The sequence below is a fragment of the Lissotriton vulgaris genome, chromosome 3_1, assembly GCF_964263255.1.
Source record: "Lissotriton vulgaris chromosome 3_1, aLisVul1.2, whole genome shotgun sequence".
NCBI lineage: Eukaryota > Metazoa > Chordata > Amphibia > Caudata > Salamandridae > Lissotriton > Lissotriton vulgaris.
In genome coordinates this window covers 344,645,072-344,661,679 of record NC_141689.1, presented here as the reverse complement: position 1 = coordinate 344,661,679, position 16,608 = coordinate 344,645,072, and the positions used below count along the sequence as shown (strand labels likewise).

The window sequence follows — 16,608 nt, the reverse complement described above, 5'->3', positions numbered from 1 at the left end:
TGGATGCAGGTGATTGTATTATTCTGAATTTTGATCAGATTATAACAGGGATGGTCATCTATTTGCTCTGAACCTGTATTACCCAACCATAAGCCTTTCAACGCCAGAGGTAGAAACCAGAAAGAGGGCGGTAGGGAATATCTTCCAATCAGCGAAAAGATTTTTCCCCTTGAGTCAGTCAGATTCTAATGATTGACTAACAAAACACTCCCCCTAAGTCTGGTTTGCATCAGTCCAATCAGGACATTTCTATCCTGTGTATATTAACGAGGGAGGAAGGTAGATAATAATAAATCTCTATGGTACTTAGCTGGAACATTGCGGGCATCAAGAATAAGATAGGTGACCCAAGGTGACTTGGTCTGTTAAGGGAGTATGACATGGGTGAGATTTCCAAAACCCTGGGAAACCTAGAATACCCTCTGGCTCGATGGTTACACAACTTACTTGGAGGCTGCACGGCCTTCTTCATCAGGTAGACAGAAGGGAGGTTTAATAACACTGATTTCTTTAAATGGTAGGGGTAATCACTGTAATTGGATTCTGGGACCGTCAATTGTCTTGCTGTTGAGACAACTCCCATAAATGCAGCGAAAGTACTTGTTCTTCATCTTTATAATTCTTTTAAAAAATCGTCTGTAAATGAACATCTATGCAGATTAAATCACTTTTTAAAAATTCATATAAGAAGAAACAAGCCACTCAGTTTTCGATTATTTTATTGGGAGATTTTAATATTCATCTGTGCAAAAAAAGCTACCAGGTCACTGATTACTTTGGTCCAGCAAATATTTAGAGACACATTTTGAACATACACAACAAGGGGATATCTAGAGGATTTTTTAGCGGAATTTGGTTTGTCATACCCTAACCTGATACATGAAGAGGCTGGTATTCCTTCCTTTAAGAGCAAGGGTATGATTTCAACAATTGATTACATATTTTTTAGTACAGCTTTATTACTTCTGGTATCTGATTATGCTGCTCAATGGTCACACTTTAGTGACCATAATCCCATTCACCTCACATTATGAGGGTGTCTTAAGGACACAGCTAAAGCAGAGAATTTCGCCCCAGTTCCTATTCTAAAAACAATGTATCACAGCCGTAGACTCAAATGGGCCAAGGTAGTACTGGATCTTTTTTTAAATGATTTACTAAATAGTGCAGGGGATGAGATAGATGTGTGCCAAGAGGGCAGCCAAAGGGGAAATTAGATTATTTTACCTTACGATAGGATATGTAAGCAGGTGGCCAGGTTCCTCTCTTAATCTAATAATGAGAAACTTTATTGCATGATTTAAAAAACCTTTGCAAGTAACAAAAGATTAAAATGTACTTCTTAAAAAAAAGTGGAAGCCCAAATTTACTAATAACGGTGAGAGGTAGTTTGATCACAATTATACAGCTGCTCATCAGAAATTACTTTCTGCCTTAAATCAAAAACCCTAAGACAGAATCTTAATAGCTACTTTAAGGAAAGAGTATAAGCAGGTTTTATGCATTCGTAAAACCGAAATTAAACAGGAAGCCTGGAACGATCTGTTGTCCATAGATGTCATCAAAAACTGTGCAAAGTTCTGGGACATTGTTAATAAACCATTCTTTTTTGGTCTTAGGGGTACCACTGTGGAATGCAATATACCGGAGGAGCAGTGGTTTAACCACTTTATACATTTATATGGTGATCAGTCAGACCAGGGACACATAGGCACTCCACTCATTCCTGCAGTTTACAGTGTGGATTTTTCTGAAAATGAAGTGGCTCTGGCTATTGCCCAAATGACAAGCAACAAAGCCCCTGGGCCGGATGGGGTCCCTGCTGATCTTTTCAAGTTGGATATCACATTATGGTAATAAATGTTGGCAACTGTGTTTACAATGGTGTGTCAATATGGTTTGCCAAGATCTTGGGCCAAGTCAATTATTGTCCCAGTTTTTAAAAAGGGCAGAGAGGAGACCCTAGATGCTACAGGCCTATGTCACTGATTGACTCTACGGTCAAAGTGTTAGGCCGAGTGGTTCTTAGTAAACTGACAGATTGGATCTATAAATGTAACGTTCTGTCAAACCTCCATTATGGTTTCAGGAAAGGTAGGGGCACCATGGACTAGTGTCTCAACCCACATCTTTTAGCCGGGAAATGCACCATAGCGAAGAAAGGGACACTACATCTTGCTTTTATGGATCTGTCCTCTGCTTTTAAATGAGTGAACAGATCCAAACTTTAGACTTGCTGCTTTCAATTGGCATGGATAAAAATATTGTCTATTTTTTATCTGACCTGCATAGGGATCTCTCAGCCACAGAAAAGTTTGATCAAAAGGGTAATTTTACGCGAGGGAATCGCATTATAAGAGGAGTCAGAAAGGGATGCGTTCTGGCCGCCTTGCTGTTCACCCTTTCTAATAACAATCTAAATCCTGTTCTGTGCAGAGCCGGTAAGGATATCCTACACGTGGGGAATCGATTGATACCGGCACTCCTATGTGCAGATGGCGCTGCTTTGTTAGCTCGCACAGCAGTGGGCCTTCAGTGTCTTCTGAATTCCTTTGGTGATTTTGTAGGTTCATTGGACTTGAATGTACATTTTTCTAAATCCCACACTATGATCATGGGTGCCATGCCAAGAAAACCCAAAACACATTACTGTGAAGGAAATGAAATAACTAGGGTGAGTAGATTCCCGTACCTAGGCATCTTATTTGACGACAGGAATTTATGGGATCCGCGAAGGAAGGCTAAGAGAATTGCCATGGTAAGATCGACAGTAGCAGTGCTTGATTTTGCTCGTAGGTGCAAGTGATGTTAAATATATATAGAGCAAAAAGTATTGCGATTTCGAAATATGGCTCTAAAACCTGGGGACATAAGGATGCTGAAAAGCTTAAAATAGTGGAAAATACATTTTTGAGAAGCCTGCTCTCAGTTCCACAATCAACACCTTCTTATATTATCCATCAAGTCGTGGGTATTGGTTTTGTGTCAGACTTGATCAGAATGGCCCCTTTACTTAAATGGATTTCGATTTGGACCAATTCATAACTAGAAATGAATCAGAAGATCATACAAGATTGCACTAGACAGGGCAAGTAGCATCCCCTGCTGAGTTATGTGACAAGTTTAGCAACGTTATTAGATCGCCCAGAGATATTTGATAAGCCAGAAAAATTAGGTAGAAAAGATTTGGTGTGGGCTAAGATTTCCTTTCTGCGCTTGATATTTGCAGAAAAAGAGGCTAGAGAGTTAATGAAACCGACGGTCCAGGGCCACCAAATAGTAAAAACAACCTATTCCATGGAGCCTTACCTAGACCTAGTTACCAAGCCACATCATTTTCTTCTAGCAGGATTGAGGATCAACTATCTGCACTTTTTACTGGCTGAACCTCAGGGGTGGAAAAAGGCGGAGGACTTGGGGCCCTTGCACTTGTGACAATTTCTCCCGTCAAGATACTTTGCACTTTGTCCTGTTTTGTGAGCTAGCTTACCAATTTTAAAGGAAAAAGGCTTTCTGCAGGCTAGGCCGGCTCTAATATATCTGCAGATGTTGAATAATCCATGGGAAATCTTTAATGTTGCTAGCTTCTTGGTGGCGGCAATTAGAGAAAGCAAAACAAGAGGGTCCATATGATCTGACATATCAAATGCTTATTCCATTTTAATGTAAAATGATTTTTTTGCAAACTTGACTGACGAAAATTATATTTTGTCAATTGAATTTCTTTTAGAACCTTTTAACCATGTGCAGTTTTCTGCCTGGGTTATATATAAGTTGTGATTGATCTTTGTTCAACGATTATATATTATCTTGGTTTTACTCAATGGATTTTTCAATATGCTTTTATGGTTTTAATCAACCGAATAAAGTGATTATGACTGACTGACTGACACTTGTGTCTCCTTTTTCTTGAACCTCTTCAGATAAACTCCTCACTACCCTTAGATGAGTCAACCACCTTATACAACCCCTTCAGTTTTTCACTGCACAGATCATCAAATCCATTACCTTCTGCACAAGCTTACTAGCCAAGTGAGCTGTCTGTCTGGTTGTTTAACACAATATCATGTATCAGAATAATGCAGTCCATAATATATTCTAGGCAACATATCACCTACAAAAACATTCTATTTTAAGTATGTGCTATTTATTCTACACCTCTATCCAAAGTCAAACTATCGTTTTAGTACATAGGTTTCATAGATATGTAGACACAATAATGGTAAAATAGATAGCACAGACAAACAATATTACTACACACTTGGTCCATACTGCGCGTGATCCTAACCCTAGCTGAAAACCCACACCTAGTGCTGAGCTTGACCCTAGGCCTAAACCTAACCCCATCTGTAAGCCTAACCCTCATCCGAAATACCTTAACTGCCAATATTCTCGATATCTGTCTATTGGCAACTTTTTTCCCACAATATGTTCCGAAACAAATTAGAGTATTGAAGCACTATTAACAGGCCAAATGGCAAAAGTTCTGCTATATATAAGAATATTGTAAATTAATAAATCTGAGATCTGAGCTTTTAGGATGAACTAGACGCTAAAGCACTAATTCTGTATCCAAATTAAGAAGGTCGTTTTAGCATTTCGGGGCATATTAGCAACGAGTAGCGATATTTATCGGTAATTAGGCTTAGCAATTCTTTTTTTAACGCTAAGCATCGCCGGAAATTATCGCTGAGATAACGTGCTATTAGCAACGTTTATCTCCAAAGCGATAATTTTTCCGGCGATAGCGTGAATATCGTTGAGTATACAGTGATATTCACGCATTAGCGACCCATTGGATAACATGGCTAAGAACTGGTCTGAGCTGGCGTTAGTTTTTGGCGATAGCGGGAATATTTCCATCGCTACGCCCACCTTGCTAATAAGCGATAGCGTCGTTAGTGACTGCTTTCAGTCGCTAACAGGTTGGGTACGCCCACTTTGCATGTCATTAGTGATAAATATCGCTGACATGCAAAGCAGGCCCCAAACCGCTCACTATCACCTAAAAGCTGTTCGCTAAACCTGCGATAATTGCCTATGGCCCCCCCTTGATAATTTGCCCCTTCATCCCTATGGTTTCCTTATACTCTCCCAAATGTCTCTTAAATATGCATCATCAATATGGCAGTCATTATTATGATATCACAGAAGATGCAACTATTACTCTTAAGTTTGCTTTTAATCAGCATATTTGAGATTTTTAAGTTACGTAACCGTGTCATAGAATTGACATATTTTTAGATCCACTTACTCACTTTTGGGATTTCAGATATAAAGTCTACTTGCTGACACAATATCTGATCTCATCACCACCCATGGGATGTCACTTCCTATAATGCCCTCAGTGGAGTCGATTGATGTATAATGTTCCTGCTGCTAAAGCTTATGATTTTAGTGTACGAAAACAGACGAGTGAGCACATTTTCTTAGACAGAGGCAGGAAACGTAACCCCTTCGCTGCTGATGATGAGCTTAGCTCGTCATCAGCCACGGGTGGCGTGTGCTGATGACGAGCTGAGCTCGTCATGTAACGCGGTAAAATGAAAAAAGCCGCACAGCGCAAAAATCGCCGCAGCAGCGATGCGGTTAAGGCGAGTAACACGCTTCTCCAGAGCCCATGTCAAAACTCAAAATGGATATATTTATTTATCAATTAAAGAGCAAACGTTATGCTTGTAATTTTAACTGGATTGCTCATTTGTTGTGAAAGGAGCCTATAAAGTTTCCATGTGGCCGTACAGAATGAGGGAGGTCATACCGTCAGCTCTGGGGGGGCCTTTAATTCATGAGTAAGGCCCATTGAATATGGTCTGTAAAGAGCAGGGGTGAACGTGCGGTATGCAGATTCAGTAACGCGATCTTCCAGGACAGCATGCCAAAAATTCAATTAAAGTTTTCGGGAATCATTAAAATCCACAGCAGATAGTAAACTCCAGGATGAAGTGTACTATACACAGGCTGCTCGCTCAATACAGAAATCCCGGAAGAGAGGGACCTAGTGGTCGAATTTCCACGCGATTGCCCTGTAAATCCCTCCATGTTGGTGAACAAAAATATTTTCTCCTATCCTTTTTCATTTGAATGGTTATGTGGTGATGATGTTAAAATTTTTATTTCAGGTTTGCCATATTATAGTCAACTCTTGGTTTCCGGTTTAATGCTTTGAACACAATTGAAAATGAGAAACTTAGGGACCTATTTAGAGTTTGGCAGATTCAGGACACCTACCCTAAAGTGGCTTTAGCCCTATTAACAGCATATAGGGCCCCAAGACAGTCTAAATTGGGTGGACAGGACGATGTATCAAATCCACCAAACTCTAAATAACGACTTTATCGAGAAACAGCTCTAAAATCTCCACCCAGTGTGAGACAAAAGCCAGGAATGCTTCTGTTTTTTAAGAAAAAAAACCAAACAGTGATACAATGATTGCTAGTTCAAATATGTTTTTTGCACTCGTTTGCTAGTAGGTGAGGGTGAAAAAATGTACAAACTGTGAAATAGTTGAAATCCACCCAGACCAGACAGCACAAGTCTCTGGTTGTAAAAGACATATTATGGACTTACCAAGAGCATAGAGGGGCCTACTTGCAGACCGCCCATTGTTTACTATTGGTTATCTTCATTGTCATCCTCATTTGCCTGCTTCTTATTTGATAGCTTGCCTAGTCCATGTGTCTGTCCCTCCCCTAGAGCCTTTTTACAATATACCAATTATTTGTGATCTTAGTCTGCTCAATTTTATGCCACTACTTTTTTCTTTTGTCTTAAGCACTCCACAAGAGTGCCTTTGTTTTCCTGCTGTCTTCCTAGTGTGCTTCTCTTCCGCACTCTCCACTCAGTGATGCTCCCTCCCGCCCGTTTTTTGTTGTTGCAGTTTTATATAGTGCAAACTCGACCCAGGGGTATTGGAGCGCTTTACATGAGCACCAGTTACACGAATTCACATTCATTTTTGGTAGGCATAGGGAGATTAAATGATTTGCCCAGAATCACAGGATGTTGAGCCGATGCCAAACTCGAACTTGGGGCCTGATGTTGATGGTCCAAATACTGGTTGGTAATACCGAAAATCAGTAGATTTCAGAGTTACCGACCGGTATATAGCAATCCCCTATGTAGGAAAGGGATCGGTAATAAAGAATCAGTAAATACCGAGTCTTTATTACCGATTTCTAATTTACCGATTCGGATTTACCGAAAACCCAAATACCGAATCGGTAAATAAGAAACGGTAAAAACGAGAAAAGAGATGTAGAAAAATTAGGTAATACCAAATTTCCTAGAAATCGGTATTTAAGAGTTGGTAATTACCGCTGACTGAAAGAAGGTGATAATCAGGTGCAGTGTATTTAATCAGTCCCAATATGCAACAGTGTGATCACTATGGTGGCCCTCTATGTTGTTGAAAGGCGGTTAGGGCTATAGGCAGCAGGAGTGAGGATCTGGAGACGGGAGGAGTGCGTTTACAGACAGTGCATCACACTCTTCCAACTCTCTGAGGCAGAGATCCATGAAAGGTACAGGCTACACCTCCAAACCATCCTGGACCTGATAAGGGACCTGCACCCACTCCTGGAGCATCCAACACCAAGGGCACACGCTATACCACCACATGTGCAGGTGTTCTGTAGCCTACATCTACTTGCATCTGGCAGTTACCAGGGGGTGATACCTGTGGTAGGTGGGGTGTCACAGAGTTGCCTGTCCTGTCTCTTTAACAAGTTCCTGGATGCCATGATGCAGAGAATGCATCACTACATGAGCTTCCCAACCACACAGGTGGAACTGCTGAAAACCAAAACAGACTTTTACCAAAAGGCACAGTTCCCGCCTGTTTTAAGGTGCATTGATGGGACACACAATCCAATCTGCCCACCTGCAGCCACTGCGTACATCTACCGAAACAGAAAATCCACCCACTCCATTAATGTGCAGGTAACCTGGATGCAGCCAACATAATCACCGACATTGTGGCTACAGTTCCTCGAAGCACCCATGACTCATACATTTTCTAGAACAGGGATTTACACACGCCGGGCTGTGGGAGAATTCGGAGAAGGATACCTGCTAGGTAAATCACTGTAACACACCCTGATGTATACTGCAGATGAATGTGTTGGTGACTGTTATTAATGGCACTGTCTTCCCCACCTAGGTGGTAGCGCTTATGCTGTGCGGTCATTCATCCTCACTCCTTACCTAAACCCATCGACCCCAAGTGAGAGACGATACAATGTGGCGCACAAATCAACATGCAACGTTGTTCAGGTTCCGCTTCCCCCTCAAAAGCCGAGGTACACACTCATCATCTGCTGCAAGATCATCGCAACTTGTGCTATGCTGCATACCCTTAGCACTAAGAAAGGTACAGAAGTTAAATTAACTGACTCTGAGGACGATGATGATAAATTTGCACAGCCAGAGCACAACGCAGCCGGTGTGGCACCAGCACCAAATGGGAGACAAAGACGGGCTGAGATCACACATAATTATTTTTGAGTAAGTAAGGAGACACAGCCAGTTGTTGCATTTGAATAACATAGTTTAATATATTGGCACTATACCACTACACGAAGGGCTCAACATAGCAGTCCTATTAGTAACCACCCAACGAGGATGTCATGGGTTAAGTCACCCGGTTAAGTACACACAGTGTGGCTTGCATTAATGCCTGCAGCCACGCACAACATTGCTGGATTCCCTTTGCAGACTGTCGTCACTGGCAATCAATCCAGTGCCAGCCCCATGAAGTCTGCTGCTCCTCCTGGTCTCAGTTGCAGGGTGCGTTATACTGCTGTGACTTGTCGTCTCCTCACTGTCCCCCACATCACCGTCACCAGTATTGGCAGCCTGAGTAGTTAGGTGCACTTCAAGTGCAGTTGTAACTTTCACAAGCCCCCTTGAAACATCACGGCTGCAGTGTGCCATCACTTCCTGCATGGCCACGGAGCGCCTGCAAAGCAGAGAAGTGGCAGTGGAGAGGCGGTTCTCCATCTTCTGCATCTCCCTGCACCGTGCCATCCTGTTCTCATCAAACTTGCTGCACAGCAGCATCACTGACTGGGACATATCCCTCGTGCCCTCAGCCATTTCCTCATGCCCTCATCCAGCGTTGTGTTCATTGAGCAGATGCCTTTCTCTATGTTCTGCATGTTTGATGTCACGTGTCTCATCTGCCGCTGTACTGATTGTATTGCTTTCCCTTGCAGGCACAGAAGCCTTTAACATGTTCGCCTCAAGCCCTGTAAACACACCATGCTCCTCACCCTGCAAAGGTGGACTGGGTTCCCTAGCCCTGCGGCGTCTGGCACCTGTGTGTGATCGCTCTGTGGGGGACTGTGATCCTGCATTATTCCCATCCACTGGCACTGTTGACTGTTCTCCACCCTTGCTGTCTTCCAAGGACAACTCCATCTCTTGAAGTCTGGCAACTGCATGCCTCCTGGGTCTTGTTACTGCCGGTGGTGACGCTGCTGTTGATGCTGGCAGTGGTGGTTATGCTGGCAGTGGTGGTGATACCTGTGATGGTGGCGTGGTGTGCCCTGCAATTTCAATGGCCTCCTCCGATCTCTCCCTCCGGAGTGCCTTTCCTGCGTTATCATGTGCAGACCTGTGTCTCACCTGTAGGCACCAAAGGTACATTAGCTCACTAGTCTGGCAGCACTACGTAACAAGAATACATTTTCATATCTGCCAATCTATCTGACTGATGTGTGTCACATACCTTTGTGTTCAGTGGGATGACTGTGATGATCGGTGTTCCACTGACTACATCTCCCATAATGCATTGCTGGAGTTTACTGATACATGTACTGGAGGGGGATTCACACTGCCTCATTGGGGAATGGGGTCAGGGAGCGGGGGGCACAGCTTGGTGTGCACGCATCTTACCTTGTTTGTTGGCAGCTCTGGCTGAATTGTCTGCATCCCCGATTCTGCGAACTCTGTCAGGCTCAATGGTGGACTCCACCAGCTGTTCCAGTGCAGTCAGTGCAGGCGCCCTGTTTCTTCCTCCTCCTGTCAGGCTGGCTTGGTTTTTCCTTTCAGCCATTTTCTTCTTTGTGAGGCTCCTGACGTCGTACCACCTTTTTTTAGAACCTCTATTTCACTATGGGTCACTCCAATTGCATTCCCATGTTAATGTATTCCAAGCCATATTTTCCTTTTCTCGGATTCTGGCACTTGCAGTGATTGTTTCCCAAACAGCTTTGTGTGTTCTTTAACCACCTTCTCAATCAGGACCTGCCGCTCCCTTTCGCTGAATTTTAGCTTTCTTTTCCTTTCTGCACCTTCATTTTCAGTCTACTTGTTGGCCATTATGCAGTTTGTGTCAGGAAAAGTTCTTACAGTTGCACCTGTGTTCTCCTCTGCACTCCCTGCCTCTCCAGAAGATTCTGATTCAGTGCACCTGCATGGGTATGGCCACTTCCTGGTTGGGAGGTGGGTTGGAGGCACAGGATTGGCTGATTCCTCAATTGCTGCTATTTTGAATTACTGATTCGGTATTTACCGATTCGGTAATACAGAATCGATAATACCGATCGGTATTAAGTATTGAGTATTGTTTTTTCCGAATTTTACCGAATTGGTAAAAAATAAAGTTTTTTTACCCACATCCGAAATTTTTAATTCTTAATACCGAATCGGTAAAATTTGGTATTAAGAATTCGGAATTTCACATTTACCTACATATGGCCCTTAGTTCCCAAGCTCCAAAGTCGGCAGCTCTGGCCATTAAGCCACATCCTCATATCCTTCTGCCCATTCCCTCCATGATGCCATCGTCCTCATGTGCTTTTCCCCCACGGTGCTTTCTCGCCTGTGTGCTTCTCCCTGGCCTCCACATTGCTCTTCCTCTATGTATTTGAAGCTTTTTCTAGAATCATGTACTAAATTGTGATTGCTGAAGTGGTGGCAGTCTCTTGCAGTGTGGGTATTTTGTATCGTTTTATTGAGTGTGTTGGAGAGGGGCGAAAGGATAGGATACTGGAAAGGACAAGAGCTAGTGGGAGGCAGGCATATGGGTCTTCAATTCCTTCCTGAAGACATTAAGATAACACTGGGGTCATAGAAGCAACAGTAGCTGCTTCGAAACACTGACAGAGGTTGATAACTTCCAGCAATCAAATGTATTTATAATTATTTAAGTGCTACGTCTATCTTATAAGCAGCTTCACAGCACTGGTGGTTCCTGCTCTTAGGCCAAGGTGCGATCAGGTGAGTACATGTAATGAAGCACAGACCACACTGTACAGCAGGAACAACTTCCATCCAAATGGGAGGCAGAAATGAAATGCTTTGATAACATTCCTACCTTAGTTGCAAAAAACGTCCCCATACTCTAAGAAACACAAGTCGTGTATCTTTCTGAGAAGATATGGGAATAGTAATGCACAAAACTCATAAATACTAATATGATCACTTAGAACATTAAAGTAATATTCGTCTTTGCAAATGTCACTGAATCATCCTATTAAAATACTAATATACACAAAACGATTGGGAGCAGATAATTACAAAAAAGAATGAACGCTTTTCATTTAGAAGTACCCTGCAGGAGGGCATTAGAGCCACTGTTATCAGCACCACAAGACAAGAAGCAGTAGTGGCAGATAGCACGCATTTCCGTTTTAGTTTCCCTTCAACTTTTACAAAGTGTAATTGTACCAGAAACAAGACTTCATCAGAGCCTGGTGCCGATCGGAAACTGTTGTAGCATCCCGTCAAACTGGGATCCAACTACTAATCTAAATCCCATTTACTTTTGGAAGACGCCCATCTGTTTTTCTTTAACATCACTTATAAAGTGTACATTACTGTAATGAAAAACCTCCAAAGGGTCCTTCTAATCTTTAACGGGGTATCTCAAAAAGTCAAGTATTGTTAGCAAAATGTCTGGAATAGTGGTTAAGGCAATTGGCTAAAGATTAGCAGATCATGTGCTGGTTACAAATAGTAAATTTAAAAAGTGCTATCTGAGGTCAGGGTCTGAGTTATGGGTTTAGGCTGATTGGTATCTTTTAAAGTGGGATTTTAACATTTCTGGCAGTTGTAATTGTTTGTCTTCCACTGTAAAACCAAAGGAATGTGGTGGTTTTGACTGAAAGCTTGCAGCATTTATTGATTTCTGTAAAAGAAGTTACGTAACACAACAGCACAATCATGGACGTCATTTAGGCGTTGCCAGGGGTCGCAGCTGCGACCCCTAGCTTGTCCTTTGTCACTCCTAGCACAGCCTTTGTGGCCCCTGGACTCAGAGGTGGCACATTCAGTGCCAGGAACACAAGGACAGCTGGGGCTCCACTCTCTTCATTTTCTGTCAACTTTTTATTACACTTATATGGAATAAATAAAATATAATATTTACTAATAGTGTAATAAAAATGGAGTACAATAAGCTGGGATATGCCCTTCCATGGCAGCTGAGGTAAGTAAAAATGCTTTTAAATGACTGTTGTTTGTGTGTGCTTGTGGGTGGGATTGTGTTTATGTGTGAGAAAGTGTATATGTGAATTTGCGTTTATGCCTGTGTGACCTGAAAAAGGAGGTCAGAGGACATGTGATGTCACTTCTGCTACCCCTGGCATTTCGGTGAATTGATGCCCATGAAAACAACGCAACAACATATCAATTTTAGAACATTCCAACACAAATACTTTACGACCACAATACAAAATAATAGTGCAACACCAGAACATAACCAACAACACAACAATAAAATAAAACAGCACTACACAATAATACATTATGAGCACATTAAATGGTGCAAAATAATCCAATTGTATTTATGTTTTGGAATGCGTAGGTTGCTATGTTGTTATCATGTTGTTGCGGTTTTATGCTGTCTGCAGTTGTTGCTGTAATTTTGTGGTGTAGGGTTATGTTATGCTATTGTCTTGTTTTTCTGATAATGTCATTATGTTGTGTTATGATGTACTGCTGTTGTCTTTGTGTGTGTATTATTGTATCTCAGCTTCAGGTCGACTGTGAAGGATGTCCAAACATCTTGCCACACAATGCTACTGCCACAAATCAATATTCAAAATACAGTTGTTTATGCACCAAACAATACATTATTTACAGATGAATAGCAGTAATAATATTCCCAACCAAAGAATGTGCCTAATCTGACACGTTGAGTTTGAAAATAAGCTCTAATATATGTGTCTTAGCACAGAAGAAATAAAATTACAGCGGTTTGAAGTATTTCATGAAGACTGTGCGCAGCACAACTCAGAATTATGATAAATGAAGATATTTCCTGACATGATAATATTTCACTTCAAAAGAAGCTCTTCAGAGGAATTCAACCTTGATAGATGGGTCTGACCTTGACTGCAGCTCACCAGTTCAAATGGTAAAATACTCAGACATCTCACAATGGAATAGCCCCTTGGTGCAGACCAGTGGTGACAGAAGGTGACAACTTCCCAAACAACACAAACACAGATTGTGGTAGTGCAAACAGAACAGCACAGAACTTTTCATAGCTGTTTGACTTTAGTAATGCAACATAGCATTGAGCATGAACGAGTCATTAAGCGGACTTTGCCTGGTCCCAGTCTGCACCTGGTTCCCTACCTGTGCCTGGTCCTTCAACTAGGCCCAGCCATCTCAGGCCCAGCTCCAGTGCTGTCACAAGGCTCCCCGCCTCGATCTGCTTTTTTCTTCCACCTTCTGCTCTCTCTCGCTTACACCACAGCTCTCACTCATTTCTCCACTTTCTCTGCTTTCTTGACCGTTGACCTCTTTTTAGTGATCTTATCGCTCCTCCATTTGCTTTTTGTGATTTTTCTTTGCCACATTGAACTTTTGCTCATAGCTCTTCGCCACTAGCTCTCTCACTCCTTCTTTGCCTCCTTTATGTAGTCACTTATTCTTTGCCTCTTTTGCCTTGTCATTAACTCAACCATTCTCAACTAATCAGGCTGGCCACTCGCTAGCTAATCCTGCCCCGGTAATCCAGCGGGTCTCACAAGGTTCCATACGCTTTCTCACTCTCTTCTCAACCTGTACATCGAAACTCTGATCACAATCCCTAACGGGCAAACCTCTCCTGCTACCTTTAGGCTGACGACATACAACTTTACCTAAAAGTGTCCTCTCTTGATGACATACTCCACTTGGACCTAACTGTAAAAGACATACAATCCTGGCTACCTATCAACAATCTGAAGCAAAACACACTAAAGACTCTTCATTTCCACTGCTCACAGTCTGTCTCTAGCACAACACTGACCTGATTCCCTCAGTGTTCTGGCAACAAATATATATAAGGGTACCCCCAAATATTAACAGGTAAGTAAGGGGATTGGGTGAGAAAATAATCAATAATAAACTGCCCGCCCAACCATTCTACATTGGTTAATGGAATCAATCCCTCCAGAAGTGACACGAGGCGATGTGTCTTTTTTTTTTACATCTTATTACATTTTCTATATGTTATTCTCTGCCAATTTTGTACATTCAAATGTTTCATTTTTGAAAATTGCTCATATGAAATTTAGTGCTTAAATACGTACACATAAATCGCACAAACACAGCAACAATGAGTACAATGTGAAATGACACCCTACATTATAATACATCAACAAATCTCCAATCACTATCTCTCAATCATACTACACTTCCATAAACTATTTATGTACAAGTCTGATGGATTTCCAGATTACAATGACTCTAAAGAGGTCACCAAGGAGATCTTTCTTCTTTAGCCTACCACTGATGCATTTTTATGCTGGGTGTTCCAATAGATTGGTCAAGGCAGAGGAAGGTTTTACCATCAGGGCCATCAGGATACGCAACAACACTACTTAAGGAAATTACAGGAAAATGCCATGGTTACAGTAAAACCCTGAGGCTAGGGTAAAGGGGCTGACGTAAAGGGTACAGACATTATATTCATAAAGTTAATAAGATGCTGGTATTTATTATTGATCACTCAGTGTTCTGCTTAGTAACATAAATATCATTGATTGCACCAAATCACTCAGAATCACTCTCGAAAAAATGGAATCTGCAATCCCACATAAATGCCTCCTGTAGAAATGGTCTTCAAAATTCTTCAGAACCAAACCTAGGTAAAGCCAATAGGTCATGCCTATAGACCTGTTGCCTTTGCCAATGATTTTATACATGGGGTACATCATCACCGAGGCTATGCCCCATGGCTAAAGAATTAAAAAAAACTGTTGATGCAGCCAGCAACACCATTTTGTAGGCACTCGTATGTGTGTGTGCCTACATAATGACGCCACCGATTTAATTTCTTTTTAGTTACCCATCCAAGTTGGTAACTAAAAAAAAAAGGAAAGGAAAAGGTGTTCATTTAAGTGGGTGAGGTAAGTAACACTGGAGGGGAACAACACTCAAGGTGAAGCAACACGGAAGGCACAGGTGGAGGGGTGGAAGCAACATTACATTGCTAAGAATAGATACTACATTTGATCTTAGCCAAAAGGAAGAGAAGCGATGGATGGAGGCAACATGAGGATGAGTGACGGTATCAACATAGGGAAGCTAATGGAGGCACAAGCAAAACAGGGGTGTGGGTGGGGGAAGCAACATGAGGACATGGGTGAGGGGATCAAAAAGGATAAAAATAGCGAAGGGGAGCTGGATGGGAGGAAGCACACAGGTGTGAAAGTAACACAGAGATTGGGGCAGAGCACACAGATGAGAGAGAGAATAAACAGAGCACAGTGAGAGAATTGGAATTCACATGCACTCTCATAGTGTAGTTATACAAAAAGAAGAAAGTAGCACCTGAAAACGTGAGCAGTGTAAGGACACAGTAATGCATTCATGTTCCTGGGGAGGGACAAACACTAGAAAATTAAGGAAAGCCCACACAGTTGATACATAATAGGAAAACAGATAAAGGCAACCAGTGGTAAGCAATGGGAGGGCTCAAAGCCCACTGTAAAGTAACAATATGTCTCACAACAGACAGTTCATTCACTGTCAAGTAGACATAGTACAATCACTAGTCATCTGTAGGTTGGACTATAAAAAATGAACCACTAACAGGCATCCCCAAACTAATCTAGCATCTATGAAACCTGTGCTTAACTAGGCAGCACAGTTGTTGTTGGGAACACAGCATTTTGACAACATTACGCTGGTACTGATCTCACTAAAGTGGCTCCCAATAGAAGCCTTGAGCCTCTTTAAACTGGCCCGTATCATGCACACAATTCTGCACTCCGGAATACAAAAATATCACACACAAAATGTTGTTCTATGTGGGAGGAATCATCAAGATTAAATAAACACAGGACTTCCTCCTCGTCCTTTTATGAAATGCTCCCAGGATCTGGAAGTCAACCCCAATAAAGATTCACACAGATCCTTCTCCCGAGGCTTTCAAGAACATAAAAGAGCTGCTAGCTGGGAGAGACCTACTAAACTAACCTTTTACATTCCCCCACCAGTTGCTTAACCACACAGTCCAACCTCAACTTGCATTTTAGTCCCTAGCTGCTTAATGTACCTGTAATGGCTCGCTTAGATGACCTTTACGTTTTGGAGCACCTTGCTAGTACCTCCCTGTTTGTATCCCTCTTATTGCTAATTGTAAATTACCCTGTCATTTCTATTTCT

At 42.0% G+C, this 16,608-nt stretch overlaps 1 pseudogene; it reads right to left on the bottom strand.

Moving 5' to 3' along the window:
• Window positions 1–15,342: 15,342 nt before the first annotated feature.
• On the bottom strand, window positions 15,343–15,479 carry LOC147726431 (U2 spliceosomal RNA; annotated as a pseudogene).
• Between the last annotated feature and the right edge of the window lie 1,129 nt (window positions 15,480–16,608).